This window comes from Sinohyriopsis cumingii, unplaced genomic scaffold (genome assembly GCF_028554795.1).
Source record: "Sinohyriopsis cumingii isolate HCF-2022 unplaced genomic scaffold, ASM2855479v2 utg001656l, whole genome shotgun sequence".
Classification (NCBI taxonomy): Eukaryota; Metazoa; Mollusca; class Bivalvia; order Unionida; family Unionidae; genus Sinohyriopsis; species Sinohyriopsis cumingii.
Window position 1 is genome coordinate 259,604 of NW_028316032.1, and position 24,543 is coordinate 284,146.

A 24,543-nucleotide genomic window follows, 5' to 3' on the forward strand; every position below is an offset into this window, starting at 1 on the left:
GTTATGATTTAGCTTCCACTGATTTTCAATTGTTGTCAAAATGAATATAGATATACCTGCAAGTATTTCTCTCCTTTCCTAAAATGTCCCTAAATGAGAGCGTATCCACATGTCCATGCGAACGGGATAGAGTACCCAATTTAATCAACTCTAAGAGATGTTGATCATTCTGTCAGCATTTCTTCTTGATTCCAGTAAATCTAACGCATCCACTATATCATATGCAAATTGAATGCATTCATATTATGATACGAATATTATTAAAATATACGGACAGAAGCACAAAAGTCAACGCCAGTCTAAAAGCTCCACCTAACAGACAATATGTTTAAAGTAATGAGACACTACCACTGCAAGCTACTATCAGTTGTTTCGTGTTCTAAATTGTTTATTCAAACGTTGTAATGGAGACAAAACGAGGAATGCACCGTGAAGACGTATAAACACTTCTCGTTTCAATCAACAATAACTGCATGAGATATGCATGCAGGATGTGTTCACGGTTTTAATGGAGGTACGATCACCGCCTCTCGGACACCTGAATTCGGTGGTCACAACATCGCGGTATAGAATGCGATGATTGTATTGGTGAAAATACTAAGTCTTAAAATTAAATTGTTGCCGTCCAGTTTCGGATGCTCAATCTAAATGAATGAAAATATGGATTTTTTAAAAATGATTTATCAATTGCGAGTTTTGATAATAGTTCTCGATTTAAGTAAGCTAAAGAATGCAATGCATCGTTTGAGAATTAAATGCATTAATTTTACGATTCAAACAATAACATAATATGTAATTCGCAATGTAACACAAATCTCAAAGGAATTTTAAAATCTGCGACTAAAAGTTAATATGTCTTAAAAAGAGAGAAGAAAAGAGACTAGCACTGCAAGGTACTGTCAGTTCTTTCCTGTTCTGATGAGTTAGATGAAACTTTGCAACGTGGAGAAAATAAAGACTGCACCGTACATATGTGAAAGAAACCTATCTTAGATCAAGTCATGAAGGTTACAATAATGAGTTCACAGTTTTGTGGGAAGTATGATTACGGGCTATCGGACACTCGAAAGTAGTGGCCACAAGGATCGCGCAATCCGGTGCGGTGATATTAATGGTTAAAACACAAAAAAGAAGAATAAAAAAAAAATGACCAAAAAAAAAAAAAGGAAAGAAAGAAAGATGTTAGTCGTAAAAATGAATTTTTGCTGACTTACAATTTTAGTTGCTAAATCAAAATGAAGAAATAATTCGGAAGAATTGTTTATCAGTATTTTGGAAATTCCCACAATTGATAATAATAATAATAATAATAATAAAAATAATAACAATAATAATATTAATAATAATAATAATAATAATAATAATAATAATAATAATAAAAATAATAACAATAATAATATTATTAATAATAATAATAATAATAATAATAATAATAATAATAATAATAATAATAAAAAATAATAACAATAATAATAATAATAATAATAATAAGAATAATAATAATAATTATGTGGACTTAGTACAGCGCCTAAGACGTTAAAGCGCTAAGAGCTCGAAAATATTAGATAACAAACAAAAATATACACCAGTACAAGGATAGGATAGAAAAATCCCAACACTATTGAATTACAAAACAAAACGCTTCAATAGAAGTATATAGAATAAGTAAATGAACTTACATATTTCATTCACTTTTTATCTGGATGGGTACATACAGGGTCACTACCATAATCAGTACCTTTCTGAGGGCTGTGTGGAAACCAGAAAGACATTGACAAGCTAATGAATTTGAAAAAGAGGATATCAAAATTCAAGATAAAAATGATTATATGAGAAAATGAAAACGTTTCTGTGGGACATTTACCATCACACCTATTTGTAGCTAAATAGACGCGTGTACAAAGTGTAGTATAAATTTGTACTGGTATTAAAAATTGTACGCCCACCGTGGGACTCGAACTCACGACCCTCAGATTAAAAGTCTGATGCTCTACCGACTGAGCTAGGCGGGCTACTTGTTAATGCATGGTCGAATGTTGGCTCGGGTAGTTATGCGCAACATGGTTAATCGTTATCTCATCAACTTCACATAGCTAGCGTCTAGGATTGATTGGATCTTAGATGTTAGCCCCTTATGGAAACAATAATCCAGTCTATATGGCAATCAACCATTCACGGAGGAATTTAAATTTTGTTGCATAAGGAAATGCACAAATGTGTCATTAGCCGAGCAAGTTGCTAAAGTTAAGACTAGTCATTGTTTCTTTGTGTTAACAGTTATGATTTTACAGTCCGGACAACACAAACACTATCCTTCTGCTCTTCTCTTAAATCTTCGCATTCTTTCCTTAATTTCTCTCAGTTAATTACACATGTGAAAATCACCTATCTTGAAATTTTTTGTTTCCAGAGAAAGCAATGCTTACACACTACATAATCAATTAAATAGTACCTGTAAGTTGATAAACTTGCTTCCAATTAATTGTTCTCTATACATATTTGTGATTTTCTTCTATGGATCGGTACAGGAGAAAATACATAAATACGGAAGGTGTGTGTTAGATGTGGTGGTTTTATTTCTACGACATGGGAGATTTGTGTGTGTGTGTGTGTGTGTTTGTGTGTGCATGTGATTTGTATTTTTAAGGTAGCTTTTAAGAATTTGTCAGTCATATCGCTACGATGTCTGCAGTGTGGCAGTTTATAGTGATGGCTAGCACTGGGGCATCATGCCGCAGACATGTGGCATGATGTCCCACCCAGTCACTTTATCCTGAGACCCGGCCGACCAGTCCTAACACTAACCTCTTAATGCTGAGCTCCAAGCAAGGCAGCTGTTAGTACCATATTTGTAAGTCTTTGGTATGACTCGGCCGGGGATCGATCCCACGAACTCCCGCATCCGAGGCGTACGCTGTAATTACTAGGCCACCGGAGCTTTTAGGGATATTTGTTCATTGTCACGTAGTGAGTAGTAGCTAATGAGTTTTCAGTCCTTATGTCTTTATTTAAGTACGTGGAGTTGGACTATTTGGTCAGTCATATTTTGTATGTTCTTCTTGTAACATTATTCTTCAGACATATTTATTGTTGTGTTTAGATATTATTTGGAAGCAAACATTTGTTTGAATTATTCATTGGAGCCACAAAATGCTATGTGGGTTAAAATATTATTTTTGGCCTATTGTGAATTATTTCTAAAGAATTCTTGAAAATGCCATTGTGATATATCAGAACTGTTGGTAGACCAATGCATTTGAGGATGTAGATTTTATTCGGAACATTCTATTCCTTTGGACTTGAAGATAACATTTTGGGATGATTTTGGATGCAATTCATAATGCTGTAAGTCCCTCTTACATTTTCATTTTACAACTTTGGTAACTGAATTATTTGTTCAGTATTACAAACCGTTTTGGTTTTGCTTAGGTTTGTTTTTTAGTGTATGACCATAGATTCGTAATACTATTGGGTAATTATGACTCATTCATTTCTCAGTTAACGAACTAATATGCAGCATTACTGGAAATGCAAATATGATGGCAGCAGTGGGGGACGCATTTACTGAATTTTGTTTTCATAACAAAAAACTCTTAATTCCAAAGACTTGTGCAATGAAATGATATTGACGTGAAATGTAAAGAAAAGCATTTTCGTTTGAACCGAGCTCTGGGCATCTATCTGCACCATAACTGCTAAACGTCATGTGATACAAATATGGCCGCGCCCTTTAAATATGTAATGGAAAGGGCTACGCAGCAAAATCCGAGACTGACAAACTGACAGAATTTGGATGAGTAGTGCCCCAATCTCAGTCGCTAGAGCATCCGACATTTAATCTAAGGGTCATGGGTGAAAGTCCGAGGGTAGGTGGTTATGATTTAGCTTCCACTGATTTTCAATTGTTGTCAAAATGAATATAGATATACCTGCAAGTATTTCTCTCCTTTCCTAAAATGTCCCTAAATGAGAGCGTATCCACATGTCCATGCGAACGGGATAGAGTACCCAATTTAATCAACTCTAAGAGATGTTGATCATTCTGTCAGCATTTCTTCTTGATTCCAGTAAATCTAACGCATCCACTATATCATATGCAAATTGAATGCATTCATATTATGATACGAATATTATTAAAATATACTGACAGAAGCACAAAAGTCAACGCCAGTCTAAAAGCTCCACCTAACAGACAATATGTTTAAAGTAATGAGACACTACCACTGCAAGCTACTATCAGTTGTTTCGTGTTCTAAATTGTTTATTCAAACGTTGTAATGGAGACAAAACGAAGAATGCACCGTGAAGACGTATAAACACTTCTCGTTTCAATCAACAATAACTGTATGAGATATGCATGCAGGATGTGTTCACGGTTTTAATGGAGGTACGATCACCGCCTCTCGGACACCTGAATTCGGTGGTCACAACATCGCGGTATAGAATGCGATGATTGTATTGGTGAAAATACTAAGCCTTAAAATTAAATTGTTTCCGTCCAGTTTCGGATGCTCAATCTAAATGAATGAAAATATGGATTTTTTAAAAATGATTTATCAATTGCGAGTTTTGATAATAGTTCTCGATTTAAGTAAGCTAAAGAATGCAATGCATCGTTTGAGAATTAAATGCATTAATTTTACGATTCAAACAATAACATAATATGTAATTCGCAATGTAACACAAATCTCAAAGGAATTTTAAAATCTGCGACTAAAAGTTAATATGTCTTAAAAAGAAGAGAAGAAAAGAGACTAGCACTGCAAGGTACTGTCAGTTCTTTCCTGTTCTGATGAGTTAGATAAAACTTTGCAACGTGGAGAAAATAAAGACTGCACCGTACATATGTGAAAGAAACCTATCTTAGATCAAGTCATGAAGGTTACAATAATGAGTTCACAGTTTTGTGGGAAGTATGATTACGGGCTATCGGACACTCGAAAGCAGTGGCCACAAGGATCGCGCAATCCGGTGCGGTGATATTAATGGTTAAAACACAAAAAAGAAGAATAAAAAATAAATGACCAAAAAAAAAAAAGGAAAGAAAGAAAGATGTTAGTCGTAAAAATGAATTTTTGCTGACTTACAATTTTAGTTGCTAAATCAAAATGAAGAAATAATTCGGAAGAATTGTTTATCAGTATTTTGGAAATTCCCACAATTGATAATAATAATAATAATAATAATAATAATAATAATAATAATAATAATAATAATAATAAAAAAAATAATAACAATAATAATATTAATAATAATAATAATAATAATAATAATAATAATAATAATAATAACATTTATGTGGACTTAGTACAGCGCCTAAGACGTTAAAGCGCTAAGAGCTCGAAAATATTAGATAACAAACAAAAATATACACCAGTACAAGGATAGGATAGAAAAATCCCAACACTATTGAATTACAAAACAAAACGCTTCAATAGAAGTATATAGAATATGTAAATGAACTTACATATTTCATTCACTTTTTATGTGGATGGGTACATACAGGGTCACTACCATAATCAGTACCTTTCTGAGGGCTGTGTGGAAACCAGAAAGACATTGACAAGCTAATGAATTTGAAAAAGAGGATATCAAAATTCAACATAAAAATGATTATATGAGAAAATAAAAACGTTTCTGTGGGACATTTACCATCACACCTATTTGTAGCTAAATAGACGCGTGTACAAAGTGTAGTATAAATTTGTAATGGTATTAAGAATTGTACGCCCACCGTGGGACTCGAACTCACGACCCTCAGATTAAAAGTCTGATGCTCTACCGACTGAGCTAGGCGAGCTACTTGTTAATGCATGGTCGAATGTTGGCTCGGGTAGTTATGCGCAACATGGTTAATCGTTATCTCATCAACTTCACATAGCTAGCGTCTAGGATTGATTGGATCTTAGATGTTAGCCCCTTATGGAAACAATAATCCAGTTTATATGGCAATCAACCATTCACGGAGGAATTTAAATTTTGCTGCATAAGGAAATGCACAAATGTGTCATTAGCCGAGCAAGTTGCTAAAGTTAAGACTAGTCATTGTTTCTTTGTGTTAACAGTTATGATTTTACAGTCCGGACAACACAAACACTATCCTTCTGCTCTTCTCTTAAATCTTCGCATTCTTTCCTTAATTTCTCTCAGTTAATTACACATGTGAAAATCACCTATCTTGAAATTTTTTGTTTCCAGAGAAAGCAATGCTTACACACTACATAATCAATTAAATAGTACCTGTAAGTTGATAAACTTGCTTCCAATTAATTGTTCTCTATACATATTTGTGATTTTCTTCTATGGATCGGTACAGGAGAAAATACATAAATACGGAAGGTGTGTGTTAGATGTGGTGGTTTTATTTCTACGACATGGGAGATTTGTGTGTGTGTGTGTGTGTGTTTGTGTGTGCATGTGATTTGTATTTTTAAGGTAGCTTTTAAGAATTTGTCAGTCATATCGCTACGATGTCTGCAGTGTGGCAGTTTATAGTGATGGCTAGCACTGGGGCATCATGCCGCAGACATGTGGCATGATGTCCCACCCAGTCACTTTATCCTGAGACCCGGCCGACCAGTCCTAACACTAACCTCTTAATGCTGAGCTCCAAGCAAGGCAGCTGTTAGTACCATATTTGTAAGTCTTTGGTATGACTCGGCCGGGGATCAATCCCACGAACTCCCGCATCCGAGGCGTACGCTGTAATTACTAGGCCACCGGAGCTTTTAGGGATATTTGTTCATTGTCACGTAGTGAGTAGTAGCTAATGAGTTTTCAGTCCTTATGTCTTTATTTAAGTACGTGGAGTTGGACTATTTGGTCAATCATATTTTGTATGTTCTTCTTGTAACATTATTCTTCAGATATATTTATTGTTGTGTTTAGATATTATTTGGAAGCAAACATTTGTTTGAATTATTCATTGGAGCCACAAAATGCTATGTGGGTTAAAATATTATTTTTGGCCTATTGTGAATTATTTCTAAAGAATTCTTGAAAATGCCATTGTGATATATCAGAACTGTTGGTAGACCAATGCATTTGAGGATGTAGATTTTATTCGGAACATTCTATTCCTTTGGACTTGAAGATAACATTTTGGGATGATTTTGGATGCAATTCATAATGCTGTAAGTCCCTCTTACATTTTCATTTTACAACTTTGGTAACTGAATTATTTGTTCAGTATTACAAACCGTTTTGGTTTTGCTTAGGTTTGTTTTTTAGTGTATGACCATAGATTCGTAATACTATTGGGTAATTATGACTCATTCATTTCTCAGTTAACGAACTAATATGCAGCATTACTGGAAATGCAAATATGATGGCAGCAGTGGGGGACGCATTTACTGAATTTTGTTTTCATAACAAAAAACTCTTAATTCCAAAGACTTGTGCAATGAAATGATATTGACGTGAAATGTAAAGAAAAGCATTTTCGTTTGAACCGAGCTCTGGGCATCTATCTGCACCATAACTGCTAAACGTCATGTGATACAAATATGGCCGCGCCCTTTAAATATGTAATGGAAAGGGCTACGCAGCAAAATCCGAGACTGACAAACTGACAGAATTTGGATGAGTAGTGCCCCAATCTCAGTCGCTAGAGCATCCGACATTTAATCTAAGGGTCATGGGTGAAAGTCCGAGGGTAGGTGGTTATGATTTAGCTTCCACTGATTTTCAATTGTTGTCAAAATGAATATAGATATACCTGCAAGTATTTCTCTCCTTTCCTAAAATGTCCCTAAATGAGAGCGTATCCACATGTCCATGCGAACGGGATAGAGTACCCAATTTAATCAACTCTAAGAGATGTTGATCATTCTGTCAGCATTTCTTCTTGATTCCAGTAAATCTAACGCATCCACTATATCATATGCAAATTGAATGCATTCATATTATGATACGAATATTATTAAAATATACGGACAGAAGCACAAAAGTCAACGCCAGTCTAAAAGCTCCACCTAACAGACAATATGTTTAAAGTAATGAGACACTACCACTGCAAGCTACTATCAGTTGTTTCGTGTTCTAAATTGTTTATTCAAACGTTGTAATGGAGACAAAACGAAGAATGCACCGTGAAGACGTATAAACACTTCTCGTTTCAATCAACAATAACTGCATGAGATATGCATGCAGGATGTGTTCACGGTTTTAATGGAGGTACGATCACCGCCTCTCGGACACCTGAATTCGGTGGTCACAACATCGCGGTATAGAATGCGATGATTGTATTGGTGAAAATACTAAGTCTTAAAATTAAATTGTTGCCGTCCAGTTTCGGATGCTCAATCTAAATGAATGAAAATATGGATTTTTTAAAAATGATTTATCAATTGCGAGTTTTGATAATAGTTCTCGATTTAAGTAAGCTAAAGAATGCAATGCATCGTTTGAGAATTAAATGCATTAATTTTACGATTCAAACAATAACATAATATGTAATTCGCAATGTAACACAAATCTCAAAGGAATTTTAAAATCTGCGACTAAAAGTTAATATGTCTTAAAAAGAAGAGAAGAAAAGAGACTAGCACTGCAAGGTACTGTCAGTTCTTTCCTGTTCTGATGAGTTAGATAAAACTTTGCAACGTGGAGAAAATAAAGACTGCACCGTACATATGTGAAAGAAACCTATCTTAGATCAAGTCATGAAGGTTACAATAATGAGTTCACAGTTTTGTGGGAAGTATGATTACGGGCTATCGGACACTCGAAAGCAGTGGCCACAAGGATCGCGCAATCCGGTGCGGTGATATTAATGGTTAAAACACAAAAAAGAAGAATAAAAAATAAATGACCAAAAAAAAAAAAGGAAAGAAAGAAAGATGTTAGTCGTAAAAATGAATTTTTGCTGACTTACAATTTTAGTTGCTAAATCAAAATGAAGAAATAATTCGGAAGAATTGTTTATCAGTATTTTGGAAATTCCCACAATTGATAATAATAATAATAATAATAATAATAATAATAATAATAATAATAATAATAATAATAATAAAAAAAATAATAACAATAATAATATTAATAATAATAATAATAATAATAATAATAATAATAATAATAATAATAACATTTATGTGGACTTAGTACAGCGCCTAAGACGTTAAAGCGCTAAGAGCTCGAAAATATTAGATAACAAACAAAAATATACACCAGTACAAGGATAGGATAGAAAAATCCCAACACTATTGAATTACAAAACAAAACGCTTCAATAGAAGTATATAGAATATGTAAATGAACTTACATATTTCATTCACTTTTTATGTGGATGGGTACATACAGGGTCACTACCATAATCAGTACCTTTCTGAGGGCTGTGTGGAAACCAGAAAGACATTGACAAGCTAATGAATTTGAAAAAGAGGATATCAAAATTCAACATAAAAATGATTATATGAGAAAATAAAAACGTTTCTGTGGGACATTTACCATCACACCTATTTGTAGCTAAATAGACGCGTGTACAAAGTGTAGTATAAATTTGTAATGGTATTAAGAATTGTACGCCCACCGTGGGACTCGAACTCACGACCCTCAGATTAAAAGTCTGATGCTCTACCGACTGAGCTAGGCGAGCTACTTGTTAATGCATGGTCGAATGTTGGCTCGGGTAGTTATGCGCAACATGGTTAATCGTTATCTCATCAACTTCACATAGCTAGCGTCTAGGATTGATTGGATCTTAGATGTTAGCCCCTTATGGAAACAATAATCCAGTTTATATGGCAATCAACCATTCACGGAGGAATTTAAATTTTGCTGCATAAGGAAATGCACAAATGTGTCATTAGCCGAGCAAGTTGCTAAAGTTAAGACTAGTCATTGTTTCTTTGTGTTAACAGTTATGATTTTACAGTCCGGACAACACAAACACTATCCTTCTGCTCTTCTCTTAAATCTTCGCATTCTTTCCTTAATTTCTCTCAGCTAATTACACATGTGAAAATCACCTATCTTGAAATTTTTTGTTTCCAGAGAAAGCAATGCTTACACACTACATAATCAATTAAATAGTACCTGTAAGTTGATAAACTTGCTTCCAATTAATTGTTCTCTATACATATTTGTGATTTTCTTCTATGGATCGGTACAGGAGAAAATACATAAATACGGAAGGTGTGTGTTAGATGTGGTGGTTTTATTTCTACGACATGGGAGATTTGTGTGTGTGTGTGTGTGTGTTTGTGTGTGCATGTGATTTGTATTTTTAAGGTAGCTTTTAAGAATTTGTCAGTCATATCGCTACGATGTCTGCAGTGTGGCAGTTTATAGTGATGGCTAGCACTGGGGCATCATGCCGCAGACATGTGGCATGATGTCCCACCCAGTCACTTTATCCTGAGACCCGGCCGACCAGTCCTAACACTAACCTCTTAATGCTGAGCTCCAAGCAAGGCAGCTGTTAGTACCATATTTGTAAGTCTTTGGTATGACTCGGCCGGGGATCAATCCCACGAACTCCCGCATCCGAGGCGTACGCTGTAATTACTAGGCCACCGGAGCTTTTAGGGATATTTGTTCATTGTCACGTAGTGAGTAGTAGCTAATGAGTTTTCAGTCCTTATGTCTTTATTTAAGTACGTGGAGTTGGACTATTTGGTCAATCATATTTTGTATGTTCTTCTTGTAACATTATTCTTCAGATATATTTATTGTTGTGTTTAGATATTATTTGGAAGCAAACATTTGTTTGAATTATTCATTGGAGCCACAAAATGCTATGTGGGTTAAAATATTATTTTTGGCCTATTGTGAATTATTTCTAAAGAATTCTTGAAAATGCCATTGTGATATATCAGAACTGTTGGTAGACCAATGCATTTGAGGATGTAGATTTTATTCGGAACATTCTATTCCTTTGGACTTGAAGATAACATTTTGGGATGATTTTGGATGCAATTCATAATGCTGTAAGTCCCTCTTACATTTTCATTTTACAACTTTGGTAACTGAATTATTTGTTCAGTATTACAAACCGTTTTGGTTTTGCTTAGGTTTGTTTTTTAGTGTATGACCATAGATTCGTAATACTATTGGGTAATTATGACTCATTCATTTCTCAGTTAACGAACTAATATGCAGCATTACTGGAAATGCAAATATGATGGCAGCAGTGGGGGACGCATTTACTGAATTTTGTTTTCATAACAAAAAACTCTTAATTCCAAAGACTTGTGCAATGAAATGATATTGACGTGAAATGTAAAGAAAAGCATTTTCGTTTGAACCGAGCTCTGGGCATCTATCTGCACCATAACTGCTAAACGTCATGTGATACAAATATGGCCGCGCCCTTTAAATATGTAATGGAAAGGGCTACGCAGCAAAATCCGAGACTGACAAACTGACAGAATTTGGATGAGTAGTGCCCCAATCTCAGTCGCTAGAGCATCCGACATTTAATCTAAGGGTCATGGGTGAAAGTCCGAGGGTAGGTGGTTATGATTTAGCTTCCACTGATTTTCAATTGTTGTCAAAATGAATATAGATATACCTGCAAGTATTTCTCTCCTTTCCTAAAATGTCCCTAAATGAGAGCGTATCCACATGTCCATGCGAACGGGATAGAGTACCCAATTTAATCAACTCTAAGAGATGTTGATCATTCTGTCAGCATTTCTTCTTGATTCCAGTAAATCTAACGCATCCACTATATCATATGCAAATTGAATGCATTCATATTATGATACGAATATTATTAAAATATACGGACAGAAGCACAAAAGTCAACGCCAGTCTAAAAGCTCCACCTAACAGACAATATGTTTAAAGTAATGAGACACTACCACTGCAAGCTACTATCAGTTGTTTCGTGTTCTAAATTGTTTATTCAAACGTTGTAATGGAGACAAAACGAAGAATGCACCGTGAAGACGTATAAACACTTCTCGTTTCAATCAACAATAACTGCATGAGATATGCATGCAGGATGTGTTCACGGTTTTAATGGAGGTACGATCACCGCCTCTCGGACACCTGAATTCGGTGGTCACAACATCGCGGTATAGAATGCGATGATTGTATTGGTGAAAATACTAAGTCTTAAAATTAAATTGTTGCCGTCCAGTTTCGGATGCTCAATCTAAATGAATGAAAATATGGATTTTTTAAAAATGATTTATCAATTGCGAGTTTTGATAATAGTTCTCGATTTAAGTAAGCTAAAGAATGCAATGCATCGTTTGAGAATTAAATGCATTAATTTTACGATTCAAACAATAACATAATATGTAATTCGCAATGTAACACAAATCTCAAAGGAATTTTAAAATCTGCGACTAAAAGTTAATATGTCTTAAAAAGAAGAGAAGAAAAGAGACTAGCACTGCAGGGTACTGTCAGTTCTTTCCTGTTCTGATGAGTTAGATGAAACTTTGCAACGTGGAGAAAATAAAGACTGCACCGTACATATGTGAAAGAAACCTATCTTAGATCAAGTCATGAAGGTTACAATAATGAGTTCACAGTTTTGTGGGAAGTATGATTACGGGCTATCGGACACTCGAAAGCAGTGGCCACAAGGATCGCGCAATCCGGTGCGGTGATATTAATGGTTAAAACACAAAAATGAAGAATAAAAATAAATGACCCAAAAAAAAAAAAGGAAAGAAAGAAAGATGTTAGTCGTAAAAATGAATTTTTGCTGACTTACAATTTTAGTTGCTAAATCAAAATGAAGAAATAATTCGGAAGAATTGATTATCAGTATTTTGGAAATTCCCACAATTGATAATAATAATAATAATAATAATAATGATAATAATAATAATAATAATAATAATAATAATAATAAAAATAATAACAATAATAATAATAATAATAATAATAATAATAATAATAATAATAATAATAACATTTATGTGGACTTAGTACAGCGCCTAAGACGTTAAAGCGCTAAGAGCTCGAAAATATTAGATAACAAACAAAAATATACACCAGAACAAGGATAGGATAGAAAAATCCCAACACTATTGAATTACAAAACAAAACGCTTCAATAGAAGTATATAGAATATGTAAATGAACTTACATATTTCATTCACTTTTTATGTGGATGGGTACATACAGGGTCACTACCATAATCAGTACCTTTCTGAGGGCTGTGTGGAAACCAGAAAGACATTGACAAGCTAATGAATTTGAAAAAGAGGATATCAAAATTCAACATAAAAATGATTATATGAGAAAATAAAAACGTTTCTGTGGGACATTTACCATCACACCTATTTGTAGCTAAATAGACGCGTGTACAAAGTGTAGTATAAATTTGTAATGGTATTAAAAATTGTACGCCCACCGTGGGACTCGAACTCACGACCCTCAGATTAAAAGTCTGATGCTCTACCGACTGAGCTAGGCGGGCTACTTGTTAATGCATGGTCGAATGTTGGCTCGGGTAGTTATGCGCAACATGGTTAATCGTTATCTCATCAACTTCACATAGCTAGCGTCTAGGATTGATTGGATCTTAGATGTTAGCCCCTTATGGAAACAATAATCCAGTTTATATGGCAATCAACCATTCACGGAGGAATTTAAATTTTGCTGCATAAGGAAATGCACAAATGTCTCATTAGCCGAGCAAGTTGCTAAAGTTAAGACTAGTCATTGTTTCTTTGTGTTAACAGTTATGATTTTACAGTCCGAACAACACAAACACTATCCTTCTGCTCTTCTCTTAAATCTTCGCATTCTTTCCTTAATTTCTCTCAGCTAATTACACATGTGAAAATCACCTATCTTGAAATTTTTTGTTTCCAGAGAAAGCAATGCTTACACACTACATAATCAATTAAATAGTACCTGTAAGTTGATAAACTTGCTTCCAATTAATTGTTCTCTATACATATTTGTGATTTTCTTCTATGGATCGGTACAGGAGAAAATACATAAATACGGAAGGTGTGTGTTAGATGTGGTGGTTTTATTTCTACGACATGGGAGATTTGTGTGTGTGTGTGTGTGTGTTTGTGTGTGCATGTGATTTGTATTTTTAAGGTAGCTTTTAAGAATTTGTCAGTCATATCGCTACGATGTCTGCAGTGTGGCAGTTTATAGTGATGGCTAGCACTGGGGCATCATGCCGCAGACATGTGGCATGATGTCCCACCCAGTCACTTTATCCTGAAACCCGGCCGACCAGTCCTAACACTAACCTCTTAATGCTGAGCTCCAAGCAAGGCAGCTGTTAGTACCATATTTGCAAGTCTTTGGTATGACTCGGCCGGGGATCGATCCCACGAACTCCCGCATCCGAGGCGTACGCTGTAATTACTAGGCCACCGGAGCTTTTAGGGATATTTGTTCATTGTCACGTAGTGAGTAGTAGCTAATGAGTTTTCAGTCCTTATGTCTTTATTTAAGTACGTGGAGTTGGACTATTTGGTCAATCATATTTTGTATGTTCTTCTTGTAACATTATTCTTCAGATATATTTATTGTTGTGTTTAGATATTATTTGGAAGCAAACATTTGTTTGAATTATTCATTGGAGCCACAAAATGCTATGTGGGTTAAAATATTATTTTTGGCCTATTGTGAATTATTTCTAAAGAATTCTTGAAAATGCCATTGTGATATATCAGAACTGTTGGTAGACCAATGCATTTGAGGATGTAGATTTTATTCGGAACATTCTATTCCTTTGGACTTGAAGATAACATTTTGGGATGATTTTGGATGCAATTCATAATGCTGTAAGTCCCTCTTACATTTTCATTTTACAACTTTGTTAACTGAATTATTTGTTCAGTATTACAAACCGTTTTGGTTTTGCTTATGTTTGTTTTTTAGTGTATGACCATAGATTCGTAATACTATTGGGTAATTATGACTCATTCATTTCTCAGTTAACGAACTAATATGCAGCATTACTGGAAATGCAAATATGATGGCAGCAGTGGGGGACGCATTTACTGAATTTTGTTTTCATAACAAAAAACTCTTAATTCCAAAGACTTGTGCAATGAAATGATATTGACGTGAAATGTAAAGAAAAGCATTTTCGTTTGAACCGAGCTCTGGGCATCTATCTGCACCATAACTGCTAAACGTCATGTGATACAAATATGGCCGCGCCCTTTAAATATGTAATGGAAAGGGCTACGCAGCAAAATCCGAGACTGACAAACTGACAGAATTTGGATGAGTAGTGCCCCAATCTCAGTCGCTAGAGCATCCGACATTTAATCTAAGGGTCATGGGTGAAAGTCCGAGGGTAGGTGGTTATGATTTAGCTTCCACTGATTTTCAATTGTTGTCAAAATGAATATAGATATACCTGCAAGTATTTCTCTCCTTTCCTAAAATGTCCCTAAATGAGAGCGTATCCACATGTCCATGCGAACGGGATAGAGTACCCAATTTAATCAACTCTAAGAGATGTTGATCATTCTGTCAGCATTTCTTCTTGATTCCAGTAAATCTAACGCATCCACTATATCATATGCAAATTGAATGCATTCATATTATGATACGAATATTATTAAAATATACGGACAGAAGCACAAAAGTCAACGCCAGTCTAAAAGCTCCACCTAACAGACAATATGTTTAAAGTAATGAGACACTACCACTGCAAGCTACTATCAGTTGTTTCGTGTTCTAAATTGTTTATTCAAACGTTGTAATGGAGACAAAACGAAGAATGCACCGTGAAGACGTATAAACACTTCTCGTTTCAATCAACAATAACTGCATGAGATATGCATGCAGGATGTGTTCACGGTTTTAATGGAGGTACGATCACCGCCTCTCGGACACCTGAATTCGGTGGTCACAACATCGCGGTATAGAATGCGATGATTGTATTGGTGAAAATACTAAGTCTTAAAATTAAATTGTTGCCGTCCAGTTTCGGATGCTCAATCTAAATGAATGAAAATATGGATTTTTTAAAAATGATTTATCAATTGCGAGTTTTGATAATAGTTCTCGATTTAAGTAAGCTAAAGAATGCAATGCATCGTTTGAGAATTAAATGCATTAATTTTACGATTCAAACAATAACATAATATGTAATTCGCAATGTAACACAAATCTCAAAGGAATTTTAAAATCTGCGACTAAAAGTTAATATGTCTTAAAAAGAAGAGAAGAAAAGAGACTAGCACTGCAGGGTACTGTCAGTTCTTTCCTGTTCTGATGAGTTAGATGAAACTTTGCAACGTGGAGAAAATAAAGACTGCACCGTACATATGTGAAAGAAACCTATCTTAGATCAAGTCATGAAGGTTACAATAATGAGTTCACAGTTTTGTGGGAAGTATGATTACGGGCTATCGGACACTCGAAAGCAGTGGCCACAAGGATCGCGCAATCCGGTGCGGTGATATTAATGGTTAAAACACAAAAATGAAGAATAAAAATAAATGACCCAAAAAAAAAAAAAGGAAAGAAAGAAAGATGTTAGTCGTAAAAATGAATTTTTGCTGACTTACAATTTTAGTTGCTAAATCAAAATGAAGAAATAATTCGGAAGAATTGATTATCAGTATTTTGGAAATTCCCACAATTGATAATAATAATAATAATAATAATAATAATAATAATAATAATAATAAAAATAATAACAATAATAATATTAATAATAATAATAATAATAATAATAATAATAATAATAATAACATTTATGTGGACTTAGTACAGCGCCTAAGACGTTAAAGCGCTAAGAGCTCGAAAATATTAGATAACAAACAAAAATATACACCAGAACAAGGATAGGATAGAAAAATCCCAACACTATTGAATTACAAAACAAAACGCTTCAATAGAAGTATATAGAATATGTAAATGAACTTACATATTTCATTCACTTTTTATGTGGATGGGTACATACAGGGTCACTACCATAATCAGTACCTTTCTGAGGGCTGTGTGGAAACCAGAAAGACATTGACAAGCTAATGAATTTGAAAAAGAGGATATCAAAATTCAACATAAAAATGATTATATGAGAAAATAAAAACGTTTCTGTGGGACATTTACCATCACACCTATTTGTAGCTAAATAGACGCGTGTACAAAGTGTAGTATAAATTTGTAATGGTATTAAGAATTGTACGCCCACCGTGGGACTCGAACTCACGACCCTCAGATTAAAAGTCTGATGCTCTACCGACTGAGCTAGGCGGGCTACTTGTTAATGCATGGTCGAATGTTGGCTCGGGTAGTTATGCGCAACATGGTTAATCGTTATCTCATCAACTTCACATAGCTAGCGTCTAGGATTGATTGGATCTTAGATGTTAGCCCCTTATGGAAACAATAATCCAGTTTATATGGCAATCAACCATTCACGGAGGAATTTAAATTTTGCTGCATAAGGAAATGCACAAATGTGTCATTAGCCGAGCAAGTTGCTAAAGTTAAGACTAGTCATTGTTTCTTTGTGTTAACAGTTATGATTTTACAGTCCGGACAACACAAACACTATCCTTCTGCTCTTCTCTTAAATCTTCGCATTCTTTCCTTAATTTCTCTCAGCTAATTACACATGTGAAAATCACCTATCTTGAAATTTTTTGTTTCCAGAGAAAGCAATGCTTACACACTACATAATCAATTAAATAGTACCTGTAAGTTGATAAACTTGCTTCCAATTAATTGTTCTCTATACATATTTGTGATTTTCTTCTATGGATCGGTACAGTAGAAAATACATAAATACGGAAGGTGTGTGTTAGATGTGGTGGTTTTATTTCTACGACATGGGAGATTTGTGTGTGTGTGTGTGTGTGTGTTTGTGTGTGCATGTGATTTGTATTTTTAAGGTAGCTTTTAAGAATTTGTCAGTCATATCGCTACGATGTCTGCAGTGTGGCAGTTTATAGTGATGGCTAGCACTGGGGCATCATGCCGCAGACATGTGGCATGATGTCCCACCCAGTCACTTTATCCTGAGACCCGGCCGACCAGTCCTAACACTAACCTCTTAATGCTGAGCTCCAAGCAAGGCAGCTGTTAGTACCATATTTGTAAGTCTTTGGTATGACTCGGCCGGGGATCGATCCCACGAACTCCCGCATCCGAGGCGTACGCTGTAATTACTAGGCCACCGGAGCTTTTAGGGATATTTGTTCATTGTCACGTAGTGAGTAGTAGCTAATGAGTTTTCAGTCCTTATGTCTTTATTTAAGTACGTGGAGTTGGACTATTTGGTCAATCATATTTTGTATGTTCTTCTTGTAACATTATTCTTCAGATATATTTATTGTTGTGTTTAGATATTATTTGGAAGCAAACATTTGTTTGAATTATTCATTGGAGCCACAAAATGCTATGTGGGTTAAAATATTATTTTTGGCCTATTGTGAATTATTTCTAAAGAATTCTTGAAAATGCCATTGTGATATATCAGAACTGTTGGTAGACCAATGCATTTGAGGATGTAGATTTTATTCGGAACATTCTATTCCTTTGGACTTGAAGATAACATTTTGGGATGATTTTGGATGCAATTCATAATGCTGTAAGTCCCTCTTACATTTTCATTTTACAACTTTGTTAACTGAATTATTTGTTCAGTATTACAAACCGTTTTGGTTTTGCTTAGGTTTGTTTTTTAGTGTATGACCATAGATTCGTAATACTATTGGGTAATTATGACTCATTCATTTCTCAGTTAACGAACTAATATGCAGCATTACTGGAAATGCAAATATGATGGCAGCAGTGGGGGACGCATTTACTGAATTTTGTTTTCATAACAAAAAACTCTTAATTCCAAAGACTTGTGCAATGAAATGATATTGACGTGAAATGTAAAGAAAAGCATTTTCGTTTGAACCGAGCTCTGGGCATCTATCTGCACCATAACTGCTAAACGTCATGTGATACAAATATGGCCGCGCCCTTTAAATATGTAATGGAAAGGGCTACGCAGCAAAATCCGAGACTGACAAACTGACAGAATTTGGATGAGTAGTGCCCCAATCTCAGTCGCTAGAGCATCCGACATTTAATCTAAGGGTCATGGGTGAAAGTCCGAGGGTAGGTGGTTATGATTTAGCTTCCACTGATTTTCAATTGTTGTCAAAATGAATATAGATATACCTGCAAGTATTTCTCTCCTTTCCTAAAATGTCCCTAAATGAGAGCGTATCCACATGTCCATGCGAAGGGGATAGAGTACCCAATTTAATCAACTCTAAGAGATGTTGATCATTCTGTCAGCATTTCTTCTTGATTCCAGTAAATCTAACGCATCCACTATATCATATGCAAATTGAATGCATTCATATTATGATACGAATATTATTAAAATATACGGACAGAAGCACAAAAGTCAACGCCAGTCTAAAAGCTCCACCTAACAGACAATATGTTTAAAGTAATGAGACACTACCACTGCAAGCTACTATCAGTTGTTTCGTGTTCTAAATTGTTTATTCAAACGTTGTAATGGAGACAAAACGAAGAATGCACCGTGAAGACGTATAAACACTTCTCGTTTCAGTATTTTGGAAATTCCCACAATTGATAATAATAATAATAATAATAATAATAATAATAATAATAAAAATAATAACAATAATAATATTAATAATAATAATAATAATAATAATAATAATAATAATAATAACATTTATGTGGACTTAGTACAGCGCCTAAGACGTTAAAGCGCTAAGAGCTCGAAAATATTAGATAACAAACAAAAATATACACCAGAACAAGGATAGGATAGAAAAATCCCAACACTATTGAATTACAAAACAAAACGCTTCAATAGAAGTATATAGAATATGTAAATGAACTTACATATTTCATTCACTTTTTATGTGGATGGGTACATACAGGGTCACTACCATAATCAGTACCTTTCTGAGGGCTGTGTGGAAACCAGAAAGACATTGACAAGCTAATGAATTTGAAAAAGAGGATATCAAAATTCAACATAAAAATGATTATATGAGAAAATAAAAACGTTTCTGTGGGACATTTACCATCACACCTATTTGTAGCTAAATAGACGCGTGTACAAAGTGTAGTATAAATTTGTAATGGTATTAAGAATTGTACGCCCACCGTGGGACTCGAACTCACGACCCTCAGATTAAAAGTCTGATGCTCTACCGACTGAGCTAGGCGGGCTACTTGTTAATGCATGGTCGAATGTTGGCTCGGGTAGTTATGCGCAACATGGTTAATCGTTATCTCATCAACTTCACATAGCTAGCGTCTAGGATTGATTGGATCTTAGATGTTAGCCCCTTATGGAAACAATAATCCAGTTTATATGGCAATCAACCATTCACGGAGGAATTTAAATTTTGCTGCATAAGGAAATGCACAAATGTGTCATTAGCCGAGCAAGTTGCTAAAGTTAAGACTAGTCATTGTTTCTTTGTGTTAACAGTTATGATTTTACAGTCCGGACAACACAAACACTATCCTTCTGCTCTTCTCTTAAATCTTCGCATTCTTTCCTTAATTTCTCTCAGCTAATTACACATGTGAAAATCACCTATCTTGAAATTTTTTGTTTCCAGAGAAAGCAATGCTTACACACTACATAATCAATTAAATAGTACCTGTAAGTTGATAAACTTGCTTCCAATTAATTGTTCTCTATACATATTTGTGATTTTCTTCTATGGATCGGTACAGTAGAAAATACATAAATACGGAAGGTGTGTGTTAGATGTGGTGGTTTTATTTCTACGACATGGGAGATTTGTGTGTGTGTGTGTGTGTGTTTGTGTGTGCATGTGATTTGTATTTTTAAGGTAGCTTTTAAGAATTTGTCAGTCATATCGCTACGATGTCTGCAGTGTGGCAGTTTATAGTGATGGCTAGCACTGGGGCATCATGCCGCAGACATGTGGCATGATGTCCCACCCAGTCACTTTATCCTGAGACCCGGCCGACCAGTCCTAACACTAACCTCTTAATGCTGAGCTCCAAGCAAGGCAGCTGTTAGTACCATATTTGTAAGTCTTTGGTATGACTCGGCCGGGGATCGATCCCACGAACTCCCGCATCCGAGGCGTACGCTGTAATTACTAGGCCACCGGAGCTTTTAGGGATATTTGTTCATTGTCACGTAGTGAGTAGTAGCTAATGAGTTTTCAGTCCTTATGTCTTTATTTAAGTACGTGGAGTTGGACTATTTGGTCAATCATATTTTGTATGTTCTTCTTGTAACATTATTCTTCAGATATATTTATTGTTGTGTTTAGATATTATTTGGAAGCAAACATTTGTTTGAATTATTCATTGGAGCCACAAAATGCTATGTGGGTTAAAATATTATTTTTGGCCTATTGTGAATTATTTCTAAAGAATTCTTGAAAATGCCATTGTGATATATCAGAACTGTTGGTAGACCAATGCATTTGAGGATGTAGATTTTATTCGGAACATTCTATTCCTTTGGACTTGAAGATAACATTTTGGGATGATTTTGGATGCAATTCATAATGCTGTAAGTCCCTCTTACATTTTCATTTTACAACTTTGTTAACTGAATTATTTGTTCAGTATTACAAACCGTTTTGGTTTTGCTTAGGTTTGTTTTTTAGTGTATGACCATAGATTCGTAATACTATTGGGTAATTATGACTCATTCATTTCTCAGTTAACGAACTAATATGCAGCATTACTGGAAATGCAAATATGATGGCAGCAGTGGGGGACGCATTTACTGAATTTTGTTTTCATAACAAAAAACTCTTAATTCCAAAGACTTGTGCAATGAAATGATATTGACGTGAAATGTAAAGAAAAGCATTTTCGTTTGAACCGAGCTCTGGGCATCTATCTGCACCATAACTGCTAAACGTCATGTGATACAAATATGGCCGCGCCCTTTAAATATGTAATGGAAAGGGCTACGCAGCAAAATCCGAGACTGACAAACTGACAGAATTTGGATGAGTAGTGCCCCAATCTCAGTCGCTAGAGCATCCGACATTTAATCTAAGGGTCATGGGTGAAAGTCCGAGGGTAGGTGGTTATGATTTAGCTTCCACTGATTTTCAATTGTTGTCAAAATGAATATAGATATACCTGCAAGTATTTCTCTCCTTTCCTAAAATGTCCCTAAATGAGAGCGTATCCACATGTCCATGCGAAGGGGATAGAGTACCCAATTTAATCAACTCTAAGAGATGTTGATCATTCTGTCAGCATTTCTTCTTGATTCCAGTAAATCTAACGCATCCACTATATCATATGCAAATTGAATGCATTCATATTATGATACGAATATTATTAAAATATACGGACAGAAGCACAAAAGTCAACGCCAGTCTAAAAGCTCCACCTAACAGACAATATGTTTAAAGTAATGAGACACTACCACTGCAAGCTACTATCAGTTGTTTCGTGTTCTAAATTGTTTATTCAAACGTTGTAATGGAGACAAAACGAAGAATGCACCGTGAAGACGTATAAACACTTCTCGTTTCAATCAACAATAACTGCATGAGATATGCATGCAGGATGTGTTCACGGTTTTAATGGAGGTACGATCACCGCCTCTCGGACACCTGAATTCGGTGGTCACAACATCGCGGTATAGAATGCGATGATTGTATTGGTGAAAATACTAAGTCTTAAAATTAAATTGTTGCCGTCCAGTTTCGGATGCTCAATCTAAATGAATGAAAATATGGATTTTTTAAAAATGATTTATCAATTGCGAGTTTTGATAATAGTTCTCGATTTAAGTAAGCTAAAGAATGCAATGCATCGTTTGAGAATTAAATGCATTAATTTCACGATTCAAACAATAACATAATATGTAATTCGCAATGTAACACAAATCTCAAAGGAATTTTAAAATCTGCGACTAAAAGTTAATATGTCTTAAAAAGAAGAGAAGAAAAGAGACTAGCACTGCAGGGTACTGTCAGTTCTTTCCTGTTCTGATGAGTTAGATGAAACTTTGCAACGTGGAGAAAATAAAGACTGCACCGTACATATGTGAAAGAAACCTATCTTAGATCAAGTCATGAAGGTTACAATAATGAGTTCACAGTTTTGTGGGAAGTATGATTACGGGCTATCGGACACTCGAAAGCAGTGGCCACAAGGATCGCGCAATCCGGTGCGGTGATATTAATGGTTAAAACACAAAAATGAAGAATAAAAATAAATGACCCAAAAAAAAAAAAGGAAAGAAAGAAAGATGTTAGTCGTAAAAATGAATTTTTGCTGACTTACAATTTTAGTTGCTAAATCAAAATGAAGAAATAATTCGGAAGAATTGATTATCAGTATTTTGGAAATTCCCACAATTGATAATAATAATAATAATAATAATAATGATAATAATAATAATAATAATAATAATAATAATAAAAAAAATAATAACAATAATAATAATAATAATAATAATAATAATAATAATAATAATAACATTTATGTGGACTTAGTACAGCGCCTAAGACGTTAAAGCGCTAAGAGCTCGAAAATATTAGATAACAAACAAAAATATACACCAGAACAAGGATAGGATAGAAAAATCCCAACACTATTGAATTACAAAACAAAACGCTTCAATAGAAGTATATAGAATATGTAAATGAACTTACATATTTCATTCACTTTTTATGTGGATGGGTACATACAGGGTCACTACCATAATCAGTACCTTTCTGAGGGCTGTGTGGAAACCAGAAAGACATTGACAAGCTAATGAATTTGAAAAAGAGGATATCAAAATTCAACATAAAAATGATTATATGAGAAAATAAAAACGTTTCTGTGGGACATTTACCATCACACCTATTTGTAGCTAAATAGACGCGTGTACAAAGTGTAGTATAAATTTGTAATGGTATTAAAAATTGTACGCCCACCGTGGGACTCGAACTCACGACCCTCAGATTAAAAGTCTGATGCTCTACCGACTGAGCTAGGCGGGCTACTTGTTAATGCATGGTCGAATGTTGGCTCGGGTAGTTATGCGCAACATGGTTAATCGTTATCTCATCAACTTCACATAGCTAGCGTCTAGGATTGATTGGATCTTAGATGTTAGCCCCTTATGGAAACAATAATCCAGTTTATATGGCAATCAACCATTCACGGAGGAATTTAAATTTTGCTGCATAAGGAAATGCACAAATGTCTCATTAGCCGAGCAAGTTGCTAAAGTTAAGACTAGTCATTGTTTCTTTGTGTTAACAGTTATGATTTTACAGTCCGAACAACACAAACACTATCCTTCTGCTCTTCTCTTAAATCTTCGCATTCTTTCCTTAATTTCTCTCAGCTAATTACACATGTGAAAATCACCTATCTTGAAATTTTTTGTTTCCAGAGAAAGCAATGCTTACACACTACATAATCAATTAAATAGTACCTGTAAGTTGATAAACTTGCTTCCAATTAATTGTTCTCTATACATATTTGTGATTTTCTTCTATGGATCGGTACAGGAGAAAATACATAAATACGGAAGGTGTGTGTTAGATGTGGTGGTTTTATTTCTACGACATGGGAGATTTGTGTGTGTGTGTGTGTGTGTTTGTGTGTGCATGTGATTTGTATTTTTAAGGTAGCTTTTAAGAATTTGTCAG

General features: G+C 34.8%; 5 non-coding genes across 5 annotated transcripts; all 5 read right to left on the reverse strand.

Annotated features, from left to right (window-relative positions):
* Window positions 1-1,939: 1,939 nt before the first annotated feature.
* Window positions 1,940-2,012, reverse strand: Trnak-uuu (transfer RNA lysine (anticodon UUU)). The gene has a single exon. It is a non-coding gene; the product is annotated as a tRNA-Lys (tRNA).
* An 11,294-nt stretch (window positions 2,013-13,306) lies between these two features.
* Window positions 13,307-13,379, reverse strand: Trnak-uuu (transfer RNA lysine (anticodon UUU)). Its single transcript has one exon. It is a non-coding gene; the product is annotated as a tRNA-Lys (tRNA).
* A 3,698-nt stretch (window positions 13,380-17,077) lies between these two features.
* On the reverse strand, window positions 17,078-17,150 carry Trnak-uuu (transfer RNA lysine (anticodon UUU)). The gene has a single exon. It is a non-coding gene; the product is annotated as a tRNA-Lys (tRNA).
* A 2,884-nt stretch (window positions 17,151-20,034) lies between these two features.
* Trnak-uuu (transfer RNA lysine (anticodon UUU)) lies at window positions 20,035-20,107 on the reverse strand. The gene has a single exon. It is a non-coding gene; the product is annotated as a tRNA-Lys (tRNA).
* A 3,706-nt stretch (window positions 20,108-23,813) lies between these two features.
* Window positions 23,814-23,886, reverse strand: Trnak-uuu (transfer RNA lysine (anticodon UUU)). Its single transcript has one exon. It is a non-coding gene; the product is annotated as a tRNA-Lys (tRNA).
* Window positions 23,887-24,543: the final 657 nt, after the last annotated feature.